Source organism: Diabrotica undecimpunctata, chromosome 5 (assembly GCF_040954645.1).
Source record: "Diabrotica undecimpunctata isolate CICGRU chromosome 5, icDiaUnde3, whole genome shotgun sequence".
Classification (NCBI taxonomy): domain Eukaryota; kingdom Metazoa; phylum Arthropoda; class Insecta; order Coleoptera; family Chrysomelidae; genus Diabrotica; species Diabrotica undecimpunctata.
Window position 1 is genome coordinate 29,721,897 of NC_092807.1, and position 13,039 is coordinate 29,734,935.

The 13,039-nt window shown below is 31.5% G+C and overlaps 1 protein-coding gene across 1 annotated transcript in view; it reads right to left on the reverse strand.

Annotated features, from left to right (window-relative positions):
* Positions 1-13,039, reverse strand: part of LOC140441228 (dynein beta chain, ciliary-like) — a 217,054-nt gene that overhangs the window by 159,790 nt on the left and 44,225 nt on the right. The window lies entirely within an intron of this gene.

A 13,039-nucleotide genomic window follows, 5' to 3' on the forward strand; every position in this document is an offset into this window, starting at 1 on the left:
CTTGGTAAATGCTCTCCTCCTCCTCTATCCTTTATCCTTCGAAAGGATGTGGTGACGTTATGGTATTTGACGAATGGTTGCTATCCATTCTTCTCTCTCTTTAGCGCGGTGTGCTGCCTCAGACAGAGAGTAACCGGTAGCGCATTTTATTTGGTCTGACCATCGGAGCAGCGATCTTCCTTGAGTTCTTTTACCTTCTACCTTGCCTTCAACCATTAACCTCTCCATGCCTTCCATTCGTCTGGTAATGTGTCCAAAGTACCTCAATATATTTTGGTTGATGATTGTGGTAAACCTAGTATTGATGTCGAGTTCTGTCAATATTGAGACATTTGTGCGATGTGCTGTCCAGGGTATGCGCATCATTCTACGATATATCCACATTTTAAAGGCCATTATACTTCGTGAGTCGGACTTTTTAATGGTCCAAGTTTCTGACGACGCCTAGGTAGCGATAGGAAATATAAACGTCCATACTTGGCGCAGTTTCGTGTTCCTGGTTATGTCCGTAAATGCTCTATACTAATTGAAAAACATACTTGTTCTTGTTGTAGACTGTAATATAATTGGTTGGTCCATATATATATATATATATATATATATATATATATATATATATATTGTTATGATTCATTTTATCCACCAAAGATAAAATTAAAATTACTAAATAGACCATCTAAATAGATTTTCAAGATATCCTGGGGAGTTGTTATGCTATGTAAAATTAAAAATAATATTGGTTTGCTCTTAATATATTTCAAATTATAAAACATAATAATTCAAAATATTTCAACTTGATAAACTATGAAAGATATTTCAAAGAAATGAAAGTCCATTATCTTTGGATTACCTGTAGTAAACAAAATTTAAGATATGCATAAATTATTTTCTTTGTAAAATATATTTGAGTGAGCGTAGTGAATTGAACAATACGACCGGGTTTTCCAAATGGACTTGTACAGTGAATAAAGAGAATAGGGTAGAATTTAGAAATTATATTTCTCCGTTAGTTTTTAAGAATTTGTAGAAACGATTAACATGTTAATAGTTTTAGGAAAGTTATAATTATAGTTAAGGTTGTTGTTTGTTATCTAAATGAGGATAAATATGACGAACTTTGATTGGCACAGAGTGAAAAAAAGTGGGAGAGATAGATTAATGAGAGTTTAGCTAGATTTTAGAGGAAAAAAAGATCATCAGTTGTTTTCGAAGGGAGCAAGGTGAACAGTCGTTGTTCTTTGACGGTTTCCAAGTGATAGTAAGCATTAGAAGTGAATGTTTGTGAGTTTTCGTGGACTAAGTGTATCCTGACGGAAGCTAATCCAGTAAAATATTGTAAGTCATACTTTTCTACTTATATATTCCAAGAGTCACTGTTCAGGCCGGAACGAGAAATTCAGTTTATCGAGAGGAGAAGAAGTTTATCTTTTGAACGATACGTGCATCTGAAGGAGATCATTGAAGACGAGAGGCTCGCAATAATTTTTTGTAAGATTGCTGATTACCTAGGGAACTGCTAAGAATAGATAGTGTAGGCTACAAGGAACAAGGATTTGGACAACTCATCATCAGAGAGATAGTTTTTTTTTTTATTCGTCAGTTTTTCCTTTATCAACAAAGTTTTTTTTTAATTGCTTCAGAATAGATAGAAATATTTATCAGGAGATATAGAACAACAATTTTGTTTTGAAATTTTAATTTATATAGTATATAACATTAATTTTTGAAGGTTCACGTACGTAGAACAAAATTTTGATAATCATTGTATGAGATATTTTTTGTTTAAGATATTTGAGTGTGAATTTTATTTCAATATATAATTTTGTATCATATATGTTTATTATTCCGGTATTCCTCAGACCTTACCTATCATATGTAAAGCATAGATATTGAAGCACGAATATAACCCTGAGATAAGAGAATTAAATAGTGTGATAAAATCATAATTGCATCATTTAAATAAGTTTATTTAATAATTTATATGCTAATTAATTGCTTGGCGCATCTCTGACTTTTAATATCACATTAATATATATATATATATATATATATATATATATATATATATATATATATATATATATATATATATAAAGAAGTACTTGTGACTCGTTTGAAACAAATATATAACTGTTTTGGATGGGTTGGAGTCAATAATAGGGCTATTGGTTAACTATTTTTTTATTCTCGAGCTTTCAATTGTGTTTACAATTATTATCAAGAGCTAAAAAAGACAAAATACTTACAAGGTTGAACTAAAAAGAAAAAACAATTTTTGTTAACTTACCAAATAAAAATTAGTTTGGTAAGTAAAAATCACTGCTTACATCTTCAAAATATTTAATACAAAAATGTTTTTATCTAATAAATGTTTCTCCGAAAATTTTTATAATTTTGAAAACATTTTTGAACAATTTTTGAACCATTTGTTTTTTTTTTTTTTTTTATATAAAAATAATTGAATTTATAAATTATAAACACTCTTTGCAAAAAAGCAAAATTCAAAAGGACACAAAAAACTTGAATGGTATCATAAAGAGACTAAAAGAAATGATGAATTCATTTTATGATACAATTGGTCGCCAACAATTGTTTAATATTTTGACTGACAAAGAAAGCTACATCTAAAGAAGTTGCAGATTTCCTGCTGAACGTCAAAGAAACTGATAGTCAACAAAAATTAGAGTTTATTTCAAACTGCTCTTCAACTCCTGAAAGATTTAAGAAACCATTTTGCTTCTCAAACCATCACAAAAGTTCTCATGACTAAAGATAAAAATAAGAAGGTGTTGTTCTGAAGCTATTTTCTTGTGGCATTTTAAATGAATTTATATTTAAATGGGAATACGCCACAATTAAAGGTTAAAATACGTTTATTGACGTTTCAATTTCCACTTCGGAAATCGTTCTCAAAATACAAACATTAGTAAATTGTTTATAATAATATAATAAATAATTTTCTAATGTTTGTATTTTGAGAACGATTTCCGAAGTGGAAATTGAAACGTCAATAAACGTATTTTAACCTTTAATTGTGGCTTATTCCCATTTAAATATAAATTAAGAAGGTGTTGATGAAAATGGAACGAGACATCTTTAGACTTCTGGCAGTTAACATACAAATAAAATTTAATCTAGAACATTGTTTGACTTTTCCACTCGCACCCATGCCATCTGCACTTTTTTCATGTACTGCTTAAATGTTGAAAACTCCTAAAGCACCATTTGCGAAAACTTTGAAATCGAATACCGAAATGGTTGTGCCCACATTTATTAACATAGAAATATTAGATGGCTTTTATTACTTACACTTCATTGATAATTATATGCCACAAACATTTAAAAAAATTGCAGAATCTAAATTTAAAAATTTGTTTTACAAATGCTGCAGAAATCCATATAATATTTAACCGCTATTTGTCACCCTTAATCAAAGATTCTAAACGTCAATCTCGAAAGAAATTCGATATTCCATATAAAATTTAATGACTTCAACAAGCCTAAAGATTTTTTGCAAAGACTTAAAAACTATCGTTTTAAAGAGGCACTGGTATGTTTTTGACTGATTATTGGGATAGTAAAAATTTGCCTACAATTAGCCAAAACAAAAACATATTTTTAACCGTTGATCATCAGTGCTCTTCATATCAATGTTGTTCAAGAGTTTACCTCAAAAATGTATACTGTCAGTAGCTGAAACAGAGTAAATGATGCAAAAAATGAACGCATTTTTATGAACAGTTTTAAAAAAAAATTAAAAGTTTCGGCTGAGTCGGCATGTACAAAACTTTAGCCTAAAAACTGCGGTTGGCATTTAGATGATTATTTAAAACCAACTGGATTTATTGAGGACCAAACACTAAACAATAAAAAATAATATTTCTGTTAACACAATTAAAACATGTGTGAGGAAAAATCCAGTGAAAACATGTTTCAATTGAAAATTAAAAGGAAAAATCCCGAATGTATATATTTATTAAAACATTTTAAAAATTATTAAAAGGATCAAAACGTTTTCTGTTCCGTCGGACCATCATCAGTGAAACATTTTAAAAATAGTTGAAACTAGACAGAAATCTAAGTATAATAACCTTTAGATCACATGATAAACTTGCAGTGGCGGCTTTTGGGGGTAGGCAGGATAGGCCGGGCCTACCCAATAATTTTAAGAGCTTTAAAATTGAAAAACACATATTCAAAAATTATGTTAATGCATGTAAATAACTTTTAAATGTACTAAATCACTCAATACATTGCGTCCGTTAAAACAACTATGTTATTATATTCCCACAGAAAACATCGAATCGTATTCACGCATTTTAAATATCATTAATAGGCCCGATAGGAACTGGCCGACCCAGCTCACATAAGATCCCCGTACAATAAGCGTTTGAATTTAAGCAGCTTGCTGGACAACGATTTATATTGTCGTGTTTATGCTCGCTGTTTAGGCACCAGACGATCGGGCCTACGTCAACCATCGTTGTCACTTGTAACGTAATTATCGAATTGTAATATAAATTATCTTTTAAATTATGATAAAAAAATATGTAACATAATCTATAATTGTAACATATTTTTAAACAAACAACACAATTGCAAACAAGTGCACGGTTGCCCAAATAAATTTAAAAAAAAATCGTAAAATTCGAGAAAGAAAAGATTCCCATTCTCACACAAAAAAAAATGTATTGCACACACTGGCGGCTACAGAATTTTTTTGGGGAGGTCATGGATCTTGAGGGTGATTACTTTTCTCTGATGCAAGGTCACTTTTAGTCTTACCACCAATAGGATAAGTTGGTTTCCAAATATTTTTAATGGGGGGTCATGACCCCGTGACCCCTCCCTCTCTGATTACACATAGCTTTATGTAATTTGCTGGATTGGCCTACCCAAAATTTTACCACACCAGCCGCCACTGTAAACTTGTTGAATTTTAATATGGTGACACGTGGTCGATGTTATAGACTTTCACCTAAGGTAACATACAGATCCTCACTCGAAAAACTAATGTTTTTCGAGCGTCCAACGTTGGACATTAGAGTCCAACGGATGATATCAGCCAACCAGGAGTTAGGTGTATGCAAACTATTAATAATAAGGTACCTAGTCTGCTAATTTCTCTTCAATGTATACCAGTACGATAGATTCTTGATTTTTATTTCATATGATGTTGCCAATTCGTCAACAATCATTTACTAATTTAAGGATAAAGATGGTAATAATAAACAAAATTAAATGAAACTCAAACATTTGCCGAGGAAAAAATTAGGAGCTTTAATGAATAGCAAAATTTATTTCAAAAGTAACACAACAACTTACTTATGTTTCTACGTTGATTTCGGCTTTGACATAACCTAACAACAAATGATAGTAAACTTACAACAAATGATACAATAATTGTGGCAAGAAATTCAAGGCAACCTTAATTTCCTCAACATATAAAAAAAATATTTGAATGTTTCATAAAATTTAACACCGTTCCATAAAATTTGTCGGTATGCATTTGCGACAAACAATTTTCTGTCCGTAAAGTGTCGATATACCTACTCCTATTTTAAAATATATAAATATCCAAGCAAGTTAACTACTTGCAACTTGTTGAAAACGAATGAAATTCCACCTGTATGTAGCAGTATATTCGTGCAGAACTGCTGGCAAATGTTTGCGCTCGACTTATACTCTGCGATGAAACTGGACAACTTTTGAATAATACAAACACAGGAACAAGTGTTGGTTTTAGCAATGGTATAAATTAACGATCGAAAAATCGTTATTTGCCTTTTTAAAAACAGAAAACAAGCAAAATTGTTCAAATACTAATTATTTGATTTAAAGTATCTGGATATTACGTTTCCATTTTGTTGATTATCGTAGATTTATTACTTCGATATACAGATTTTTAAGACTTGAAAAGTACGAGCTCTAATCTTTATACAAAAAAATGATGGTACAGTAGGCGCTACAGTAGACTAGCGCGAAGCTTCATACTATATTTTCTTCTGAATTTTTAAAATTGAAATAATATTTTAAAATTCAATAAAGAAATTTTATTATTTATATCTTAAACAAGCTATGTTATATTAAAGTATTTCAATAAATTATTATTTTTGCTCCTAACGCCACCTACTAACGTATTAACAAAGCATACATTGTTTACTTCTGACAGACCTGTCAAATTTAGACGAGATATTAAATTATAAATTATATAAATAAAATACAGGGTGAGTCATAACTATTGGGACATAGACTAAGGACAGGTTATTTGGACCAAAATATGGCTATTGGGCCAAATATGCCTTAATAAAATGTTGCTGAGAAAAAAGATACAGGGTGTTAAAGTTAATTTTTGTTTTCGTTTTTTGCTAATAGTTTTCCTGTATATTTATAAATGGCTATCAAAATTGGCACAGAGGCATAATCTTAGACAAGAAATAGTATTTTATTTACAATTTTACGTTTTGTCATAGAGGGCGCCACGTGGATCATTTCTAATGATCAAATTCAGTCTAAACTTTTTCTGATGAAACTTTTTAGTAATTTTTATTAGAAAATATGACGTAAACATCATTTTTACGTAAAATTGGTAGATACTCTTGTTTAAACATGATAATTTCAACCGTTTTCGATAAAACGCAGTCGAACTGCTTAGAGTCCTAAAAAAGGATTTCAAATATTATTTCATTTATGAAAAGTATCCTTTGGACTGTCAGATAATTGTTGTTGGTAAATGTCATTTGTTCAAAGTAAATTATTTTTGATGTGACAGTGTAGTGTAATGTTGTATTTTTTAAAAGTACCTAATCATTACTTTTTTTCATTGAAATGCCTCGTCATAATCATTTTACTAATGAAGAAATGCGAGATATGATTTGCGTATACGCACAAGAAAATTTTTGCGGTCGCTCGGCAGCCAGAAGGTATGGAATGTTATACGCAAACAGAAGGCAACCAAATCACAAAACTTTTGCAAGATTATATCGTAGTTTAGGTGAAACTGGGTCATTTCACACTAAAAATCGGGGTGGTCGACCGAAACAAATCACACCTAATCAAGAAGATGAACTTTTGGTTCGAGTAGATAAAATCCTGAAATAAGTTCACGACATCTATCAGCAGCAACAGGAATAAGTCAGTCGTCTATTGTTAGAATTCTAAAAAAAGAGAACCTCCATCCTTATCACTTCACTCCTGTTTAAAATTTACTTCCAACAGATCTTTCACGACGGTTACAGTTTTGCAAACGTATTTTGAATAAACATCGCAATGACAGACACTTTATTAAGAATATTATGTTCACCGACGAAGCAACTTTTACGAGACGATGGATTTTTAATTGGCGAAATAGTCATTATTGGGAAGAAGAAAACCCGCATGCTATTAAAGCTAGACATTTTCAGCATGAGTTTAAATTGAATATTTGGTGTGGCATTATAGGCGACCAACTACTAGGGCCTTATGTTCTTCCCCCGAATTTAAATGGAGATTCTTATTTATTATTTTTGGAAAATACTCTTAGTGATATTTTAGATGATCTGTCACTGGATGTAAGAAGAAAAATGTGGTTTATGCAGGATGGAGCGCCACCTCATTTTTCATTAGCTGTTAGAAATCATCTTAATGACGTATTTCCTCAACGATGGATTGGCAGAGGCAGTGATTTTCAATGGCTACCAAGAAGTCCTGAGTACAACCCGCTAGATTATTATTTTTGGGGACATATGAAGTCCTTAGTTTATGCCAATGAAATTAATACACGAGACGAACTTTGGAGATACATTCAAAATGCAGCTAATCTTATAAGGGGACAGAATAATATTTTTTTTAACGTCCGAAAATCCTTGATAAAAAGAATTAGAAAAGGCATAGAAATCGAAGGAGACCATGTAGAACATTTAGTTTGAGTTTTTGTGAGTTCTTTTAAGTTAAAGTGTGTTTAGTTTTGATTTATCGTCAAAATGGAAACCTTACGTTAGTTGCAACTTTGTTTATTAGTTTGGTATTTGATAGTGGAATTGTAAATAAAATACTATTTCTTGTCTAGGATTATGCCTCTGTGCCAATTTTGATAGCAATTTATAAATATACAGGGAAACTATTAGCAAAAATCGAAAAACAAAAATTAACTTTAACACCCTGTATCTTTTTTCTTAGCAACATTTTATTAAGGCATATTAGGCCCAGTAGCCATATTATGGCCCAAATAACCTATCCTTAGTCTATGTCCCAATAGTTATTTAAATCGCATTTCTTCATTAGTAAAATTATGACAATGCATTTCAATCAAAAAAAGTAATGATTAGGTACTTTTAGAAAATGCAACATTACACTTCACCGTCACATCAAAAATAATTTACTCTGAACAAATGACATTTACCAACAACAATTATCTGACAGTCCAAAGCATACTTTTTATAAATGAAATAATATTTGAAATCCTTTTTTAAGACTCTAAGCAGTTCGACTGCGTTTTTATCGAAAACGGTTGAAATTATCATGTTTAAACAAGAGTACCAATTTTACGTAAAAATGATGTTTACGTCATATTTTCTAATAAAAATTACTAAAAAGTTTCATCAGAAGAAGTTTAGACTCAATTTGATCATTAGGAATGATCCACGTGGCGCCCTCTATGACAAAACGTAAAATTGTAAATAAAATACTATTTCTTGTCTAAGATTATGCCTCTGTGCCAATTTTTATAGCAATTTATAAATATACAGGGAAACTATTAGCAAAAAACGAAAAACAAAAATTAACTTTAACACCCTTTATCTTTTTTCTCAGCAACATTTTATTAAGGCATATTTGGCCCAATAGCCAATAACCTGTCCTTAGTCTATGTCCCAATAGTTATGACTCACCCTGTATAAATAAATATCATTTCATATTAAATTTAAGTGTTATATAAACTAAATAAGATGTTTAAAAATAATAATTATATTCATATGAAATTATTTTAAAATTAAAAGTGTCATAAAAATTTAAACAGATGATTGTTATTAATTGGCTGAAATTTGTGACTTAAATTTTGACAATCGTTAGGAATCGAATGTTTGATTGATATTTGTATGTATTTCTGTATTTCTTTAGTTATTGTTTATGCAGTTCTTAATTTAAACCTATTAGAATAAATATATGATGACTAGAAACGAGTTGATCGAGAGTAATGAATCGATGTGAAGAACCGCTATTTTGTGACGCTACCCGTGACGCTAAGCATTTTACTATAGAGAAAAAAGTAATACAACGCCAGTATAAAATATATTCTACATTCATTTTTCGTTTTCACACATGAATTCGTTTCCATCTGTTTTCGTCCAGTATCCAAGGCTTTCTAGTGGGATTTTTAGCTTATACTTTTGTTTTCCAGGTACCAAGGAGCTAGACGAATGACCTAACCTGGCTCCTTTCTCAACCGGGCTCGGAACCGGCTAGGTGGAGTTAAAAACAAATTAAAAGATACAATTTACACACAAATTAGAAAAATAAATAAATAAAAACATTAATATTTAGGGAAAAGTAATATGTATGAAGAAAATAATTGTAAACTCTGTGGACAGTTTATATAATATAGATCTAATCTCTACTGCTAGACACTCTGAATTAACAAATAACCATACGTTTGCAGGATCTTGAAAATATTGATTTTATATAGTTAATGAATATTAAAAGGTTCAGAAAATATACTAACGAATTCCCTACAGATCCACTTAATAATTTGAAAATTGTGCTACTTGGATTTGTTTAGTAATTTACAACAGCTGAAGACTGAGTTTCAGCTGATATACAGCTGATTTTAGCTTGATTGTGACTATCCAATCCACAAAGTGTCCCGGTAACAAAGTTTTTTGTGCGTCAAGAGTGTAGCATAATAAATTTCTTATTATAAAATTTTCTAAGACGCCCCTGGCCAAAGTATGAATGTTTCACAGATTCTGTTTATTTGTGATGTAAAAAAAAATCGGTTTGTAACTGGACTTTAAATATGGTTTTATTTATTGATACGTGTTAGGCTGAATTCAAGGTCGTTTTGCGATATAGTTTTAAAGATGTTTGACGAGATTTCGGATTCGCTTGCCCCTGGAACTTGATACGTGGGAATGGAAACGGTAGGAGCCGGTAAGCCGGTATACAACATCGAGAATTGAGAGAATTCGAGTTTTTAGGTTGGAAGATTTGGTCAAAGGGGACAGACGTCGTTATGTAGTTTGCAGAAGTCGGCAAAATTTGTTGAAAGTAGTAAATTTTACTCTATGTCAGTTTAGAAAGAGTAATCACTATTTTTCTAAGTATCTAAGAGATTTGTGTCGTGTACAACAAATTTGAAATATAACTACGATGGTTCCAGTTTTTTAAGAAGCCGTTTTCAGGGTGTGTCCAATGTGCCGCTAATTTCAACCTCACTTTATTTGTACCTGGTCGTCGTTCCAGACCATAGATGCAGTGCTTTTGTTCGTGTGGCAGAGAATGTAAGTCTAGTGTCCACCCCCCAGAAGTTTTAGTGCATTTTTAGTGAAACTCAGGTAACTTTTTTGTGTTTAAATTTTAAAGTAAAAATAGACAATTTTTTCTTATAATAATAATTGCTTTCATAATAATTTAAATTGTAATAATTAATATTGTAAATCTTAGGACGTGGTCTTAGCTGTTATTTTATTTGTTCAGTTTTAAAATTCAATATTGACATATGACAGCTAGCTTATTTTAATTTTTTTACACTAGTTTGTTTTGTTTTTAGAGAAAAGTTAACCTTTATGGATAGTTTCATCTAAAAAGATAATTTTAATTTGTAATGACTTATTTCTGCCACAGTTTATAGCCCAGTAACAATTTTTTGTAAGTTTTGTAGCATCTCCCACTTATAAACAGAGTTTGTAAACGGATAGGACATGTAAGTTTTTATTTGTTGTTTTGGTATAAATTTTTGTATCTATTAATAAAGTATTTTTGTGTCCTGTATATTTTGTAACTGTTTGTGTTGAGACAATACTAAATGTTTAATTTTATTTCTTGAAACCATTTTGTCTATTTATTTTAGAAAAGTCTCCTAACCTTTCTTTTGTGTTTTTTAAATAGCTAAAGGTCTTTCTTGTTTGTTTTGTGTTACCCATTTGTCTAGGAGATTCATGTAAGTACCCCTTTTTGTGTTTCATTTTTGTAGTTACCCCAATTCGACTCCTTGCCATTCAACTTATCCACGACCCCAGGTCTCCAAATAAACCCTGAGTGCCGGTCGCATAAGTATCGTTTATTTTGCTTGCCCTATCTCCACTCCCAGTAACTTATGTCCCAATTTTCAACCCCTTATAGCAATACCCTGTGTGGTAGGAAAAATATTTCGTTACAAGAGGACAAAAGATTTTAAGCGCCCAACTTTCTAAAAAAAACTTGGGTGCTTTTTAATAATAATATTTTGTATTTGAACAGATTATAAATTTACCCACATTGTTGGTTTATTAAAATAACCTCATTATTATCGCTTAGACAAGAAAATTACAAATAATTTTGAAATTCTTCGTCACAGGTTTATGACATTTCGTCAACAGGGATTATCAACTTGTGTCTTGAAAGACGTGCCACAGATAATTTTCAAACGGTGTATATTAACACCGATATATTTATATACGGGGATTAAATGTTGGTATTGGTATGGGAGAGGTTGTTCTTTTGCTGTTAAAATCAAATCATTAAAATCTCCGGTAAACGCCCAACTGATAGTAACGAATGGGCCACAGCTGATCTAAAAATTCAGCCAGCTCTACCAACGAATCCTACCTCCTACGTCCACGAAGACAGTAGTCGCGTAATCCCTGGCAATATATGGCGTATTGTGGAAGTACGTTATATAGCAGAAAGAGGAGGGTAAAAGGCGAGTTTCGACCCCTTATAATCGGAACCCTTACCAACCCGCACTGAGGCAGCGTAGTAAGTTACGCCTTACAACCCCTAACATAAACGAGACATTTAAATCATGGCCCTCATTTTTCGTAGGCCCAAATGGCCCTGAATTGGGTAGCTTTCGGGATCAAGTCAGAAGGGCAGAGGGTGTTAAGAATCTGCGGAGTGTAAATCGCTACCCAAATAAAACAATAACACTTTATATAGCGACATATAACTGCTGCTCACTCTCAAATCGTTCCAGACTTGTAGAACTGGAAAAAAACTAAAAATATAAAATGGGACGTCATAGAAATCAGCTAAGTAAGACGGAAAAATTAAGAGCTATTTGAATTAGCTTTAGGAAACACATTCTCCTACTGACGAACATCAACGGGTAGAACACGTGGTATTGGATTCCTAATCAACAAGAAATGGGAACGAAGAGTAGTAGAAATAACTAGTATCTCGGATAGAGTAGCTAGCTTAACCTTACAACTATCAAAGAGATACAATATACCCATTATACAAGTATACGCCCCAACGATTACTGACACTGACGAGGAAATAAAGTAATTCTACAGGAACATAAATGAAGCATTAAATGACAATAAAAGTCACATAAGTATTTAATGATGACTTTAATGCCAAAGTGGGAAAGAGAAACGGCAAGGAAAAAGTCATGGGAAATTATGGAATTGGTGAGCGAAATGAAAGGGGAGAAAGACTGGTTCAGTATGCACACTACCAAAACATGCCTATTGTAAATAGGTACATTATAAGTTAAAGAAAAAATCGAACAGAAAATGGACTTGCGTAACATCGATTGGAACCACTTAGAACGAAATTGATTTCATTTTGACCAACAAGAATGCTGCAATAAAAGATGTCAGTGTAATAAATAAATTTTAGATATAGAGCGACCATAGACTAATTAGAGTTAAAATTGTTTTAAATCTAAAAATAGAAAGAATGAAATTAATTTCAAAACCAATATTAACCGGTAATAATATTAACAATCTAAAAGAAAACTCAGATCACTACCAAAGGACACTTGATGAAAGATTATATAACCAAATCGACAGCTCTCAGTTAATGTAAATCGTCCTTGATAATGCCAAATAAATTGGACGTCCGCAACAACAAAATGAAAATA